General features: G+C 45.6%; 1 protein-coding gene across 1 annotated transcript in view; it reads right to left on the bottom strand.

Annotated features, from left to right (window-relative positions):
• Positions 1 to 16,477, bottom strand: part of AGBL4 (ATP/GTP binding protein like 4) — a 1,816,099-nt gene that overhangs the window by 238,131 nt on the left and 1,561,491 nt on the right. The gene's annotated exons all lie outside the window — the stretch shown is intronic.

Below are 16,477 nucleotides of genomic sequence, written 5' to 3'. Positions count from 1 at the left end.
TGCTCTCAAGTAGGGAGTTCCCCATCTTATAAGTGTGTTGCTGGTTACTACTGCCCAAGTGCAGCACCCTGCACTTGTCAGTATTGAAATGCATCTTGTTTCTGTTAGCCCACCCCTGTAACCTATCCAGGTCTTGCTGCAGTCTTTCCCTCCCTACTAGCATGCTCACCTCACCCCAAATTTTGGTATCATCAGCGAATTTAAACAGGTTGCTTTTTACCCCATCGTCCAAACCACTGATAAAGAGATTGAACAGCGCGGGCCCAAGGACTGAGCCCTGGGGGACTCCACTGCCCACTTCCACCCAGGTCAAATATGACCTGTCCACTACCACCCTCTGAGTACAACCCTTCAGCCAATCTGCAACTCATTCCTTCTGGTACATTGTGGACCAATTTAGGGGTTGATGCTGGCATCATTGGTCATGTTGAATAATATCTCACTTTGAAAACAGTCCGGCTGAAGTCAAATGGACTCTGTGGGATGAAGCGCTGCTAAACCCAAGGGTGGAAGGACCAGCCCTTTGTTCATAACCTCCTAAAGGCAAGGGTCACATTATTTTAGGAGCTACCAACAGCAGCAAATAAAAAGAATAGGGCTGTCTGCTGTATCCAGCTGGGCAACATTTGATCACTGAAAGCTAATCTGGAACTATATAAAGGAATGGAGAACGAGCAATTTGCAACAGAACAACAACCAAAGATAGAGATACAACTTTTTCCAATACCTACAATTAAAGAATAAATCCTGGTTACTAAACCATAAAGCTTCTTGAGAAATGAAGTGCTTTCATTGATCCCCAACCTATTATGTGGATGTCGGGTCTATTGTAATCTTTTAAATACACCTCTGCTGACAATAGAGATTTACTTTGGTAACATTGTCCTTTAAATACCGCCAACAAAAAAACACCCTCTAAGGATTTTGGGATGGAAGAAGTTATATTTAACTGAAAAAGGTGAAATGAAAATACCCAGCATCCTAAACTGCTGTGGCAAATTATTGCAATTCTCAAAACAGAGACTTGGGTAGAAAGCAGCAACTGGCTTGCATGGTAGGCGGCCGGTGAAGGCTGAGGTGGAATCATAGCATTACCTTCAATGCCTGAAACGTTTCTGAGGCAACAGAAATCTTGTGGAAAATGCTGATCCACTGGAATGAAAATACTTTGGGGGAAGGTGTCGATTCTGTCACACACTAATTGATAAATAATTTTGTAACTAGCCCGCGCAGAAGAAACTGCAATGTCTGAATTTACTGCAAATCATTGGTTAGTGATGAATTTCATGATTTATTTCAAGTGACAAATATAGTGGAGAACGTTGAATCTACTTGAAAGCATTTCATAAACAGAAAGAGAAGCAAAATTTGACAAACGCCTTATTTATTTGGGACGCTCCTCCTAGCTCTTCTTAATATGATCCTAAACTAATTTCCACAAATCATTTAGCTGGTCTTTCTATGTGTTGTAATTCCTCTCTGCTGATGCAACAATTAATTCATTTCAGGTTATGGATGTTAATATACCTTCACAGTTTGGAAGAATTGTTCAGGTTTTTTAAAACCAGTGCTTTGGGAGGGGGAGGGGTTAATCAGTTTATCTTTTTTTTTTCTTCTTCTTTTTTCCTATTCACCTAACAACTATTTTTTATCCATGGTGCTCTTTCTTTATCCGCCTCTTGCAAACTTGCAGCATCTCCAAGGAAACATAAAGTTGTGTTCCTTCGTACTTCAGATTTGATTATTGACCCTATTTCACGTAAAACTGTCTCCCAAAGCTCATGTATATCAGGACATGACCAAAACATATGGTGGGGGCCTCCTGCATGCCTTTTACAGATCCTGCATTCATTATATTCTCTGACTCCCAGACAAAGAGGTCTCTCTTGTGTCCAATATATTCTGCACAAAAGCTTGAGTTGGGCAGCTACAAATTTGTGTCTTGCATCGCTTTATAAATTTTCCTCTCCAAAGCCACAACTGATCTGTGTACAGGTTTGTTTAGTCCTTTTAGGGGGGAAGTGTGTAGCTCAGGTTCAGGTATACCATACTGAAATACTGTATTGAAACACCAGGACTCCAAGAGGAAAAATCTGTGCTCCACTGTCTTACAAACTCATTGAAAAGATTTAGGACTAGATTTTTAGTCTCTTATTCAAACTGGTGAACAATTTTGGTGGTTTCAGTACAACTGCTCATATAAGTAAGTGTTTACCCATGGGGGAAGGAGCTCCCCAAAATGTTCCACTAACATTGCAAGATGGTGGATGGATGGTATATCATATGCTAGTGGTATTTTTATCTTGGACGGTAAATTAAAACCCTGCACTAAAAACTGCAAGCAAAGTGTCAGGAAGATTAAATTAAAGCAAAAGGAGAAAAAGTTATGTTTTAAAAGGAGTTTGAGAAAGAACTTTGGGAAAGAGTCACATGGAAGACATCCCAGGTGCTGAGAACGGTACAGAAAGAAAGCCTTCAATTCATAACAAGTGAGGAGGGAACTGGCAGATGCAAGATGAGAGAGAAGTGCACAGAGGAAAGTAGAGAAAAATGAGTTCTGCAACGTTGGCTGGAGGAAGCCCCTGAATAGCCAATCCGAGGCAAAGCAGTGGCATATTTTGGTATATACAAAGACAGAAGCAGCCTTCTGTTTTTCTCACCTGCTTCTGTAGGTGTAATTCTAACCTTTTTATTCTTGCCGTTGCTATTGTGGTTGTGACATCAATATTACCTCTATGGCTAAGTGCAGACAGTCAAAAAACCCGAGGTGGAATCAATTCAATCTGCACAGGTTGCACTAAGCTGTGTAGACTGAACCGATAATGAACAGAACAGAGGTTTACATTTGAGTTGAGAAAGGCAGGCACTGACCCAGGCCAAAAGGCAGGGGAACTCAAGCACACCTCCCAGACTGGTGGCCATTGCCGAACCATCCCTCACTGGCTGACTGGACCACACTCCCAGCCTCCTACTGCCTGGTACAAGCCCCAGGGCTGCCCACTGTGTCCTGCCAGCTGCTGGTGCTGCTGGGCTCTGGTAGGACACACCAGGTGGCCCAGGAGGCTTGAGCTGGACAGCAGAGCTGGATCCTTCCTGTATGGAGCCCTCCTGTGCCCACCACTGCCTGGTGCAAGCCCCCTAGGCACCAGCCAGTGAGATGTGCCAGGCAGCCCAGAGGCATGTGCCAGGTAGCAGGGATGGAAGCACTCCGTAGAAGAGGCAGGAGGAAGACCCCCACCTTGTGCTGCTTCAGACCTGGGGGAGGCAGAGACTCAAAGGGGGCAGGGCTGCACAGCTGGCCCACACAGGGGGAGGACCCTCACAGCGTGGCTCTCCCCATCTGGGCCGAGCCCAGCTGGAGTGGGGGAGAAGCCCAGACCGGGCAGGCGGCTCCATTCCCCTGCCTTCCACACATCCAGCTCCATTACAGCCCAGGGTGGGGTCAGCTCAGCTGGCCTGAGCAGAGGACCACTGGTGAAGATTAGCCTGCCCACCCACAAAGGCTTCTGGGATACCGGGCGCTGTGACCTAACTTGAGTCAGGAGGGGAATGGGACAGTTCTATAAACCGGTTTAACCTAAATCAGTTAAGTCTGATACTACATCTATCCAGGTTTATCTTAAACCAGGTTTGGCCATTTTTAAACCAGTTTATGTGCACTGAACTTCTGTTCTCTTACAAGTTTACACCAGTTTCTGATCACTTGTACCAGTTTATGTGCAACTTCTGTCCCTAGCCTATGGAAATTAACAGATTTGCTGTCTTTTTTAATTTTTTCTTAACAAAAGGCAACTAAGGACCATCATCCATTTTAGCATCATTTAAAATCATTGCCAGTAGCCAACATTTGAAATTCAGATGATATTACTTAGATTTCACTGGATATGTCGATCGCTTGGAATGTCCTTGCTCCTGGACTGGATAAATACTACTGTTAGTAACAGGTTTCTGCTGGAGTGGTTTGAGATTAGGATTATGAATTCATGTTCTACAAGTGTTCTCCAGTCTCTCTCTTAAATTCCCAATTTGGTCAAATCAAACAATTTTCTAACCTGAAATGGAAGCCAGGTGAAAAATGCTGTGGCACTCCTCCACCTCCATTTGGAAGAAAGCAAGAGCTCAAAACATTACAGGCTGAACTGAGCACATCAGGAAGGTTCAGGCTAGTGCCCAAATGCTTAGGCAACTATCTGAATGAAGCCCTCCTCACCTACTGGGGTTCACTCTCCCCTGCTTCCAAATATTAATTGTTTAGGTACCTCAAACCGTCCTTGTTTGTTGCTAGTGTTGAATCATGAATGATAACATGGCTTGTGCTGGGTTGTATTTTTAAAGCAGCTTACTTTCCTTAGAAGAATCTCCAAACTATCGACATTTCCATGACCTCTGACTTGTCTTGGGCTTGATTTCGATTCCCCTTTCCGCACCTTTTCCTCCCCTCCCCCTCTTGCATAGCTTCTGAGTCTCTCACTAACAGCCGTGTTTCCACAAGATGAGATACGGAGAATAATGGAGCAAAGGAGTTAAAGAAATCCTTTTTCATGGCATATGATTTATTACAAAGAAAACTGTACACTCTTCCCGTCGGCTTTGTAAGATTGCGTTGGTTCATTGGATCAGTACCAGGTGAATCTGCAGATAATACCGCACACAAAGCCTGCAAGTTCAAATCCGCAAATGGTACTAGTGGCCAGGGTTAGGATTTGAAATTGAAAAGGGGGGAGAAGCGGGGGATGGAGAGCACCACACTATTTTTTCCCAGGCATATTGCAATAAGAGTGGAGATAGAGGGTAATTGGTCTCTATTGTTGCTCTTCTTCGAGGCAAGAGTCATAGCGGGAACTGCTGTGAGACTGCAGCCTGCAGTATTATACAGGAGGACTTGCTGTGCACTACAAGAAAGAGAATTCAAGGGCAATAAATTGAATACCTGCTTCTTTTAATAAAAATATCATTCTAAACCTGTTAGACGCACGACATTTTACACATCAACTCTACACCTGCCATCACTGAAGAACCCAGAGAGTCTTCATTAGCGTGCATTTCACCATTTGGGTGCTTGGGGTTTGTGATTTATGCATTTGTCTATTATTCATTAAGAAGCTTCATTCAAGCCCACACATTTTAAGGCAATTAGGTAGCAAGACATCTTATGGTTTCAGCTACAACCATAGGGAGGGGGTTTCTCCCTCCCCCCCAACATTGTGCATGGATAATTTACAACCCTAGCAGCCTTCACAAAAGGCTTTTTAACATAACAACTGCAGCGTGTTCCCAGCAGCACGGGAGTGGACACGGCTCCGAGCAGCATTGGCGCCCCAAGGCCACATGGTGGAGTCGATGTTTACAGAATGAGCTGTGCAGAGCACGGGGACATCATTTTAAATAGCACCCGATGGTTAGAGATGTGTTTCTCCATTTTCTGTGTAAACAGTGTTAAATAAGAATAAACACAAGGGGGGGAGGGGTTTCTTCTTCTGATGCACACATGAATTTCCCATAGCTAGGAACAAGCGTTCCAGATATGCGCACCAAGGAGAAACCAGGTCCTATCTAACATCCATAGGATTCCCCTCTTGGACCTTCAGGACCCATCTCAGTTCAGCTGTCTTAGAGCCTTGTTGCACGGCAATTTTAGGCAGCTTCTGGATCTCTTAACCCCTGGACTGTCTTGCATGCTAACACCTTTAAGCGGCTTAAAGCACTCATTATTCGGCTTAAAGTTACACCAGTCCAGGGCAGGATTATCTCTAATCCACCTAATTTTACTCCTGAAGTGTGGCCACTCCCTACAGCCATGCTGCCCAATTGAAGTCCTCCGGCATCCCAGGATGCATTGGCCCTTCCTGAGGCAGGGCAAAGGTGCAGCAGAGCCAGGCAAGGAGCCTCGCCCCACAGCACGCTGGGCAGTGACCACAAGCCCGATGGCCATGGTTCCTCCCACTACCACCTGGACCAACTCACTCTGCCTGGTGACAACAGCAAACACCACAGCGCTGTGTACAGAGCCCCCACCTCCCAGGGCCCCCCCTGCTCCTTGCTTCCACCCATGGGTGAAGTGGCAGCAGGAGCCCTGGGCCCCTGCCAGATGGCCCAACCTGCATCCTCCCCACTCCGCCAGCTGTCAGGCCACAGCCTGAGCATTGCACTACTGTGAGCAGGGTCCAAAACTTCCAGCTATCTGCTGCCCCAGGGAAACAGGAGCCGCAGCAGCAGCTCAGCACCACTCCCAGGTCTGGCTCTGTGCCCTGCAGATAGAAGGAGGGGCAGCCAGAGTGGAGGCTCTTTCCAAAATCAGTAAAACTTTATTCTATTCCCATTCTTTGCCATTAAGCAGAAAACTCAGAGAAAGTAATGTTCATTTTTACAAAGATAACACATCTCCCAGAGAAGACAAACCCTAACTTGAGAATAGAGGGAAGATAGGGGAACCAAAAAAAAAAAAAAAAAAAGTCTGGCAAACACAATACTGCACTCTATTCAAAGAAAATGAATCTGGATCTTTTTGGTTAAAGTAATACTTGGACCACATGAGTTTCTGGCTTGACAAAGTGTGGCTGGGAATGTGGCAGTGGGTGGGGAGGACAATAAAATAAAATAAAATAAAATAAAATAAAATCAAGCACACAGACACCGACTGTTTCACCTTGATGAACGTTTCAGTACAGCTCCAGGGCTGAGGCTCTTGTTCTGCCTGCGGGAGCAGCAAACCAGTCCCACCCTTAGCTCCTTGTCTGTCCCCTGCTCACCAAGCCTTTAGGGGCAAGTCACAGCTGTGCAGGTGGGAGACAGTCAGGCAAGATTTGTTGCCTTAAAGTGTGACTGCTCTACTAAGCCAATCAACACTAAGCCACTTAATATTTGCACTGTTTACAGCATAAGGTGTAACAAGGCCCTTACTCTCCCTGTTCTATGCTACATGCTCCGAGTCCTTGGTCATGTCAGTAGGATTTCCACGCACGTGGAGAAAGTGGAGCACTGGAAGCAAGGCTACGAGAATCATGCCCTGGGATTCCCTAGGAAAAGATTTGCTGGTTTATGTCTACTAGATGCAAAAGATCTGCTCGCTTATGTAGCTCATCCCCAGAGACTAGTGTAGGATCGCTCCCCACAGCAGATTCTCCAGTGCTTTGTCCAACCTGCCTTTCAGTTTCTCAAGTGATAAGGCTTTGAAAACTTCCCTGGGGACAAAGTGCTGCATAGTCCAGCAGAACTTCCTGCTAGGAAGCTTAAGCCACAGTGACCAGGGTAGCTGCACCTCGGCCTCTGCTCCCATCTCCCTGAATACACCCCCCAGATCTTAGCCCTCATGCCTTTATCTCCCATGGGGTGATATTCTGCAGATGTCCTGCTTTTAGATGAGTTACTACCTCCCGGTGTACCCTGCTCATGCTCATCCAGCAAGTCTGAGTGAGTCTAGACACCTGCCTTTGGGAGTCTGACCAGTAGTTGGATTTTCCTAAAGCCAAAGTATTATTTATTTAACACTAGGAACAAAGAATGTAGGGAGACAAAACCATTTAAAAATCAATAAAAAGCCTACATGCATGTTTGCTGAGCTTTAAGGCTTGCCACCCTGGGATGTTAAACCAGATAGGCCAAGTGTCTTTAGACCTAACAGTCAGTCCTGGGAGCATCCCTTCCCTTCCTGACCCTGCAAGAAAGAGAAAGCTTTTTTTTTTTTGTTTGTTTTAAAGCCTTCCTAAATTGTTCTTTTTGCATTTTGAGACATTGTTCCTTCTGGACGAAACTGGCTTTGTCGGTCTGCTGTACAGGACACAGACTTTTGCAGCTAACAGTTCACAGATAAAAGCTGATGTACCTCCCATGTTTGCTGATGTACAGCTGATCACGAGCCATTCCCTCACTTCCCTATTGCTTTTCCCTGAGAACGGCTTCTTCACTAATGAGATGTGATCATCCAGCAAACAGCCCAATAACCTTAGTCAACCCATATTATTAATAAATCACGACAGAGTGGATATGGTTCCATCACACTGATATCTTGCATCCTGCATTTCCTTTTTCTAGTTCACCCAATTACTACTAGTTATATCCACCTGTACACCCTCAACTGTTTGGAGGAGGAGGTTATCACGTTCCCATAGTTACTACTCCGGGATTGCACAAAGCTCCAAGAAGGATGGTCAGGCTATCACCATGGCATCTAGACATGAAACGCTCATCATTAAAGTTGCAAACTCAGGCACAATTCAGGTTTTCTGTGCAACCTTAACCCCCCCACAGCATGTTAGCATTATGAGGTGATCTGAACTACAGGAGCAAAAACTATTTTTTCCAGAGGGCCCTCACTTTATTCAGTGCACAGGATCACCGGAGCTCATTAACGAGCCGCTATTCAATACTTGGTTTTCTTTTCATTGTTCAGTGTGTGGCTGGAGGCTTTATTTACTCCACATTATTTAAGCTCTGCTCTGAACACAGGATTTCCTCGCTGGTGTGCCTTGCAGTAGCTGGGATTCAACAATTCAGTTGCACCAAGCTCCTGCCTGGTGAGGGGACGTATTATCCCCATTTCACAGGTGCCAAACTGAAGCCCAGAGTGACTGAGGTCAAAATTATCCACATTAATTTGAGTTACTTTCTTTGAGAGGATAGATGCTTTAAAACTACTTTCCATGTTCAAATTGCACTGAATTCAGTTAAACAGGTATGCACTCAAGGTGTTGGTAAATCAGATCCCAGGGTATAAATATGGCCACCCAGAAAGTAATGAGAAATAGATCATTTGTGACCATCTGTCAAACGTTTGGCTTAAATGCCTTGCCTGGCATCATGCAGAAACTCTGTGGTAGAAGTAAAGGTAGTATATTCAGCTTCCCAGGGCAACATTCAACTTCCTTCACTACCAGGCCATATTTTTCCTTTCTGCTGGTCCCTAACTCTTTGGCATCCCCCACCCCACCTTCTGCAGTGAATGAATCAGGCACCTGAGAGTCAACAGCCTCCTTCATGACACAACCCTGATTCCTCCCCAGAAAACCATCCTTCTCGTTCAGAATGAGGCAAGGACACTATGGGGCAAACAGCATTTGATTAGGTCAAGGGTGTCAAACATATGGCCCATGGGCTGGATCCAGCCCGTGGGGCCCTACGACCTGGCCTGCGGGTCCCAGGCTGACCCTGTGTGCAATGTGCAGCAGGTGGAGCCACTCTGGTGCAGACTGTGGATGCTGCACGCAACACAAAAGACACACTTGCATGCAATGCCTGTGCCAGATCTGAGTGCTGGCTCAAACCACATTGGAGCCAGCACCAGGCTGCACTACCTGCAGTACACACTCCAGACTGACACCCTTTGCTTCATGCAGTGTGCATGACCAGTCCAGCCTCCACACTGCATGCATCATGTGTCCTGGACCGGGTTGGGCTGCGTGTGGTCCAAAGGGCTGGACTGGGCACACGCACTGCACACAGTACAGGGAGCCAGGAACAGGGCATGCATTGCATATGGTGCCCGGCTGGACTGGGCCTGTGCACTGGCTCCGGTACACAGTCCTGATCTGGCCCACAGACCAGCCCAGGACCCAAAGTTTGACACCCTGGAGTAGGTAATTAAAGGCTGTATCACAGTGCATAAACACAACGCAAGGGTATTAAAGTGGTGTGGGCAACCTTAAATCTTGCACTTTGTGACTTCTGAGTGCTTGAATCTGTTACCATTTAAACACACATGTAACTCCCTAGCTTTTTAAAATAATAATAATAAAAAAAAGCTTCTGCAACAAAATGCTGACATTCACATAGGTCAATGGCAAGACTGAAAGTTTATATCTTCTGCACAGATCTGTGCCACTTAAGCAAGTGGAGTAACTGATATCAGTAGGCAGTTGTCATCATCTGTTCTCTTGATGGACTCTCAGGAACTGTCTAGCACATGCCTTTAGATGTGCATCATTGCATTAACCCATTTTTCAAATATAAAATTGAGACATACAAATACAAGCTATACTTCCAAAAGTGTCAGAATAAAGACATTCTTATTACAAATCAAGATACATTTTTTTCCCCTCAAAGATATGCCAAGGGTCAGGCTCGATAGGTGATGTTTAAGAACTAGGAAGTGGTGTTAGTGATTCAGAACAGGACCCATGCTCCAACAGCTTGTGAGATGTCTGCATTAGATGTAAAAACAAGTAACCTGACTATTGCTGCCAATAAATAAGGGTAATAGCAGGAATCCTAAGAATATGGCCAAATTCTCAACTGAATAATTATACTCTAACTACTAAAAATTCTCCTGATATGCTGACTTATGTACGATATTCTTCATTACAGAAACACATCCACAACTGATGTGTAGGATCGCAGCGTGCTGTTCAACAATTGTGTTTCAGCCAGTATTTTCGTGATGCGGATGCCAATATCTAGTCCATATATCAGCTATTACAATGAAGATGATCTTTTGGGAAAGGTATTAAAGAAGAGTGAGGGATTATTAGGTCTAATTGCAGTCTCCTGGGTAATTTTCCATCTCGCCTTAGCCTAACCGTCTCACTTTCCCCTTGAATCAGATACTGCTGTTTTCAATGGTCACAGTGTCCTGAATAATTGTACGTCTACACATTGTACATTGTCTGTGCTCAGTTATGGGCTCCCGCTACAGAAATGATGGGGACAAATTGGAGAGAGTCCAGTGGAGGACAATGAAAATGGTTCGGGGGCTGGGGCACAGGACTTGTGAGGAGACAGGAGGAAACTGGGCTTATTTAGTCTAGAGAAGAGGAGACTGAGAGGGGATTTAATAGCAACCTTCATCTCCCTGCAGGGGGGCTGCAAAGAGGATGGAGCTGGACTGTTCTCCATGGGGGCAGATGACAGAACAAGGAGCAATGGGCTCAAGCTGCAGCAAGGAAAGTTAAGGTTAGATATTAGGAAGAATTTTCTCACGAGGAGGGTAGTCAAACACTGGAACAGGCTACCCAGAGAGGTGGTGGACTCTCCACCTTTATAGGTTTTTAAGACCTGGCTAGACAAAGCCCTGGCTGGGATGATGTAGCTGGGGCTGGTCCTGCTTGGAGCAGGGGGTTGGGCTAGATGTGACCTTCTTCAGCCCTTATTTTCTATGCTTCTATGATTGTCTAGAGGTGGTCCCCACATCTCATTTTTCCTTCCCTTCCTGAGTTAAGTTAACATATGAGCATGGCATGCTGTGATCAGCCAGACTGTTTGCATCCAAAATTGCTATTAGGAGGAATAAAGACAAACCAGTCACACTGCACATAGAGAGCTCCCACAGATAGGTTTAAAGACTCAGCCAGAAGAAACCATCCTTCAGGCCTTGCTACAAGCATCCAGTGGCCAGCTTCAACAACGCAAAGCACTTCCTGCCCTCGAAAGGGGAAGCTTAGATCTGCCATGGACAAGCCCCGAAGCACTACAATACTGAGGTCTCAGGTAGGATTGGAAGGACAGATGCCAGCCTGGGACCCTCAGGTCCAAGCTGCAATTCCCACTGCACCTCCTGTGTGACCTTCAAGTGCATAAACACCTACTCACCCTGTGCCTTTCGTCTCCGCCTATAAAAATAGGATTAAATGCAACTGAGGCAGGGAGGAGAACTATATAAAGGACAGTGAAGTACTCTGGTGCTGAGGGACACACAGACATCCTTCATAGATAGAACAGATTGATTTGCAGGGCTGTGTGCAGGGCCTTCAAATTGGGGTCAGACTCCTTTCCGGTAACTGCACATTTCACTATTTAAATAGCCCCAAATGTCTTAAGATCTCCCTTCTCTGCCTCCCCACAAGTCCTTTTGGTCAAATATTTTGAATGCGCTGCACATTTCTGCCCGCTTCCTTCTGTTCACGAACCCTTTTCCCTCTCAAGATGTTTTTTGGCTTCCACTTTTCTTTTCAAGGTCATCTGTGCCACAGGACGTGTTACAGACTGTTGTTTAATTATCCTATTAGACTGCTTTAGGACCTGGTGGCCGAATATGTATCAGCTAGAGAACATGGCTGAATCGGTGATGCCAAAGCAGACCTCCGCTTGGGAAAGTGCACCAGAAGCTCCCAATTTAACGAAAACGTCCCTTCCACAATCTCTGCTGCAATCCAGGAATTAACATTTCAAAATGACAGACAACAACAGCCCCTTCAAAATTATCACTGAAATGTCTTAAAAGCTGCCATGCTTCACTGAGCTGGCACTAAGATAGGATTCTTCTCCAGGTGAAAGCAATGAAAAGACTCAAGTTGCTTCCAAAGGGAGTTATATCAGACTTACAACAGCGCAGCAATAACCTTACCAAATTCACTTCCCAGCTGGTGAGCATGGCCTCAAGAAAGCTCAAGCCTGGAGAGCTAATGCCCACATTTTTTTTGTACAGGCCAATATCCCTGGCTGAACTATATTTTGCATGCATTCTTGCCTCTACCTCTGCATGACTTTGCATCATAAGAGTGATGGTGTTTCCTCACTTTCACCACTTCCATGACTTCTGTGGCCCATTATTAGCCAAACCTTGTTCCCACTGAAGTCAAGCATGAACCCCCCCGGACTTCAATGAGAGAAGAGCGAGGTCAGTATTGAATGCCTTGGAAAATCCCACCCTCCCTCTATGACCATATTGGTAACAACCAACTCTCCCCCCCATACACCACAAAGAAACCAATTCTCAATCTGAACACCCCTTACTTTAAAAAAAAAAAAAGAAACTCAGATCTGAATCTGCACACTGCAGCTGCCTTTCAACCAAAAGGTTTGCAACAGAAAGATGATCCCGTGGTCAAATTACTCTCTCACAACGTGGGCTCAATTCCCCACGCTGCTACAGACTTCCTGTGTGATGATGAGCAAGTCAATGAGTCCCCGATGTCTCTTCCCCATCTGTAAAATGAGTCGCATACATCTTCCCTACATTAGCAGCAATGCAAGTGTACATGAATGCCACCTCATGTGTTTACACTGGTGATGGGAGTCGCATGAACCCTAACCCTAACTCTTTTGAGACAGACCGTCACAAAATTGGAGTCGGGAGGAAAATGGCATTTGCTTAAAGTTACATTTAAAAATCTCAATGGCGATTTCAACTCGCTGTTGAAAACTGACCACACTTTTGCCTGAAAAAAAGAGAGAGAGTTTCCACCAGGCTAATCAAAAGGAAACATTTCATGTCAGACTTGGGTCACCCAACCCAAAATATCTGTGCTTCTTGAACCAATTGCTCTGTTTCCAAGTAGTATGACATCCAACTGTCTCCATCTCGCATGTCAGGGAGCTGTACTTTGCATTCTTCTCAAGGAGCCAGACAACACTTCTGACATAATAGGCTGTAGCCTATTCTCCTACCAGCTCATTAAAAAGAATTACAGGAACCGCATGTAATTAGTGCCATCATGGCAGATGCAAGCCAGACAGGGAATTGTATCTCCAAGACAATGGAGGTATAAAGTACCTCAACTACAGCTTCCCAGCAGAATGTGGCTTCATACCAGACCAACCATGTTGATCCTGGGAAGTTAAGAGGAAGTATTTTACTTTGCTATGTCTGATGTAAAAAATTAGCTGAAAATTCATACCTTATGGATTTGGAAGGTTTGATTTTTTTTAATTAAAACTGGAGATTTTCTAAATATGGTGGGTAGTTCAGGAGAAAAAAAAAACACCCCAAACAAACTTTAGTCAAAAACCCACTTTTCTGGCAAATAACAACTTAACTGAAAGATTTGCAACCCCCTTTTTGTTCAATGTTACACATAAAGGAATTGCCTTTCCCAACACAGAAGCAGGGCAAAAGGTGGCAAAATTTATGGCAATCATTTAAAACATAGAAAGTATCTCCAGAGATCAAGTGGGAAAGAATATCATGCCAAATTAACTCTCCAGGATTTTGCATAGGCGGAACTAAATTAACCCATGTTTGAAAGCTGAGGTTACTGTCCCTGCTGCTATTATTATACATATAGGCTGGGCGGCTATGTAGTGAAGTGAGCAGTTTAATTACATAGTGATGACGGACAAAAAAAATCTGCCTATAATGCAGTGACAATAACTTGAATTGAGACTTCCCTCCAGAATTATTTTTTATTCTCATCTCTAATACATAGGTAAGGGTACCGAAAATATGAAGTGTTGTTTGGACTTGACCTCACACATTTCTTCTCATCCCTCGCCTCATCACATCTGACTGTAAATCATAAGGCACCTGGTCAAGATTTCCATCACTTCTAAGTAAAGCATGTATCCCTTTAACATAACTGTAGCTCTCAGGCATTATGATCTGTCTCCTTTTTTCTAGTGGACTGTGCTTCCTAGCACCCAGAAGCTATTGCATGCTTTAGTATTACTTTATGAATATTAAGGCACCAAGATATATGGCTACATTAAAGGCTTGTTAGGAAATTGAAATGAAAGAGCCCTACTGTATGCTACGCTTTGTAGACTCATTGGAAATCTTGCCCGTAACTGCTGCAAAAGCAAGTGAATGCATAGTGGGTACATGGACTATATTCCTTAAAGCAAATTTAAGGGGAGCCTACCCTCATTTTTCTCCTTGTTAAACATCCATGTTCCATACCACCAACAGTGCGTATGTAAGACACAGCCTTATGACCCCAGTTATACTCAGTGGGATGGACTGGGTTGAAGTATTGCATGCTGGCCTCCTGCAGCACGTAAGAAATGTAAGGATGGGGCAGTGGCAGGTGAAAATGCAACACAGGGTCCTCACTGGGTTAAAAACCACAATTTCAAACAACACTACTGTGTGCGTTCACAAGCACTGCAGAACCTGATAACTACCATCCTGGGGGAGTAATATTGCCTTGGTTCCTTTGTGCCCAGCTGCACACCTTGGCTAGGGAGAGAAGTTGTACGTAAAATGGTTTAAGGCATCAGAAACTGGTTTAAACCTGTAACAGAACAGATATTTAGTGCACATAAGCCAGTTTCAAAATGGCTGAAACTGGTTTAAGATAAACCTGGTTGAATGTAGGTTCAGAATGAACTGATTTGGGTCAAACTGGGTTATGAAACTTCTGTCCCAGCCCCCTTCCTGGTTCAAGTTAAATCAGAGTCCCCCAGCATCCCAGCATGATTTCCAGCCCTGAGCTTGGCTATGTTGTCTTCTCCAGCAGAGAAGGGTTGGCTGTGGGAGGGGGGCAGGGAGGCAGGGACTGCCCCTGCACCCAGGCAAACCCCGGCTGGTGTCCGAGGCCAGGGAGTGGGTTAAATCTCCCTTCCTCTGGCTAAAACCCTTTCCCCCAAGTACAGAGCTGCCCTGGCCTGCTGAACTTACTGAAAGTTACTGCTGGCTATGACTGTAGACTACAAATCCCAGATGCACCTGGAACCAGGAAGAGGAAGTGATGAGCAACCCTACAGAGTCCTGCTGATGTGCCTGTGGACTGCAAATCCCAGAGACCTTAGGGGGCAGCAGGAAGAGGAAGTGAATACATAACCCGTGCTGCTATGTGCCAGAGAGCTGTGCTCTAGTGCACCGTGGCTTCTGGGCTGAGCCACTGCAGGTACGTGGCTGCATTTCCTGAATCAAAAGTGAATGCGTGTCCAGTTGTTTAATCTCTGCATCTTAGACTAACGTGCAAAGACTGAATCGATTTGGCCTCAGGCTTTTTGGCTGTCTGTACTTAGCCCTTTTCAGTGGGGCAGTAGCAAGCTTATGTAGTCATTGCTTTTGGCCTGCCTCCTGAGAAGGGCAAAGGCCTGGGTCAGAGTTATGCTGCATAGTATTTCTTGAATGCTAGTACTCGGGGGAAGGCCACCTTAAAGAAGTCTACCAAAGGAGCCTTTGCCAGGGCAGTAGGTCTAGGGCAAGGCTAAGCCATCAATTCCCTGATATGATCATTGTTGCAAACCCTTATAGGCCCTAGAGCTGAATTTCAAGGCTGTGGCTCCCCAGCTGGTACTGAGAGAAGCAGTTCCCCTACAAAACCAGCTGCTTACATCTAATGCTGGTTCAGAGCAAGAGAAGTTAGAAACAGGATTCTGGCTTCTTGCCTGCAACAGATTCCAATAAAACTATCCTGGCAGGAAATACAGAGAGAAATCATTTCATCCAGCCCTGAAGTGCAGCAAGGGAAAATTCAAACCGCAGCCTTTAAAAGCCATGGTTTGGCGTAGCCCCCGGCACTCGGGAGCCAGGATCAGTGGGGAGAGGAGGGATCCAGGCACACGTGTGTCCCGCATACACGTGTGCCCCCTTACCAGACCAGAGGCGGAGGTGGACGCAGCAGATGTGGAGCCAGCAGCAGGGGCAGCAGCAGCTGATCCCCCTAAGGTAAGGGGGCAGAGGGACTGGACGCAGCTGATCTGGATCTGGAGGGGAAGCCCCCTGGATCCCTCTTAGCTGAGCTGAGAGGGAGCCGCACTCCTGAGCCGCACCGCACAGAGTGTGCAAACAGGCATGCTCTGTAAGAGAGCGCCGGTGTTTGCGTCGGCTTTCGCGTCTGCGGGCGAGCAGGAAGGGCCAGGAGGGAGACTCCTGCTAGGG

The sequence above is a fragment of the Gavialis gangeticus genome, unplaced genomic scaffold (genome assembly GCF_001723915.1).
Source record: "Gavialis gangeticus isolate Ggan-Ray unplaced genomic scaffold, GavGan_comp1, whole genome shotgun sequence".
Lineage (NCBI taxonomy): Eukaryota > Metazoa > Chordata > Crocodylia > Gavialidae > Gavialis > Gavialis gangeticus.
This window is presented reverse-complemented; position numbering and strand designations above follow the sequence as displayed.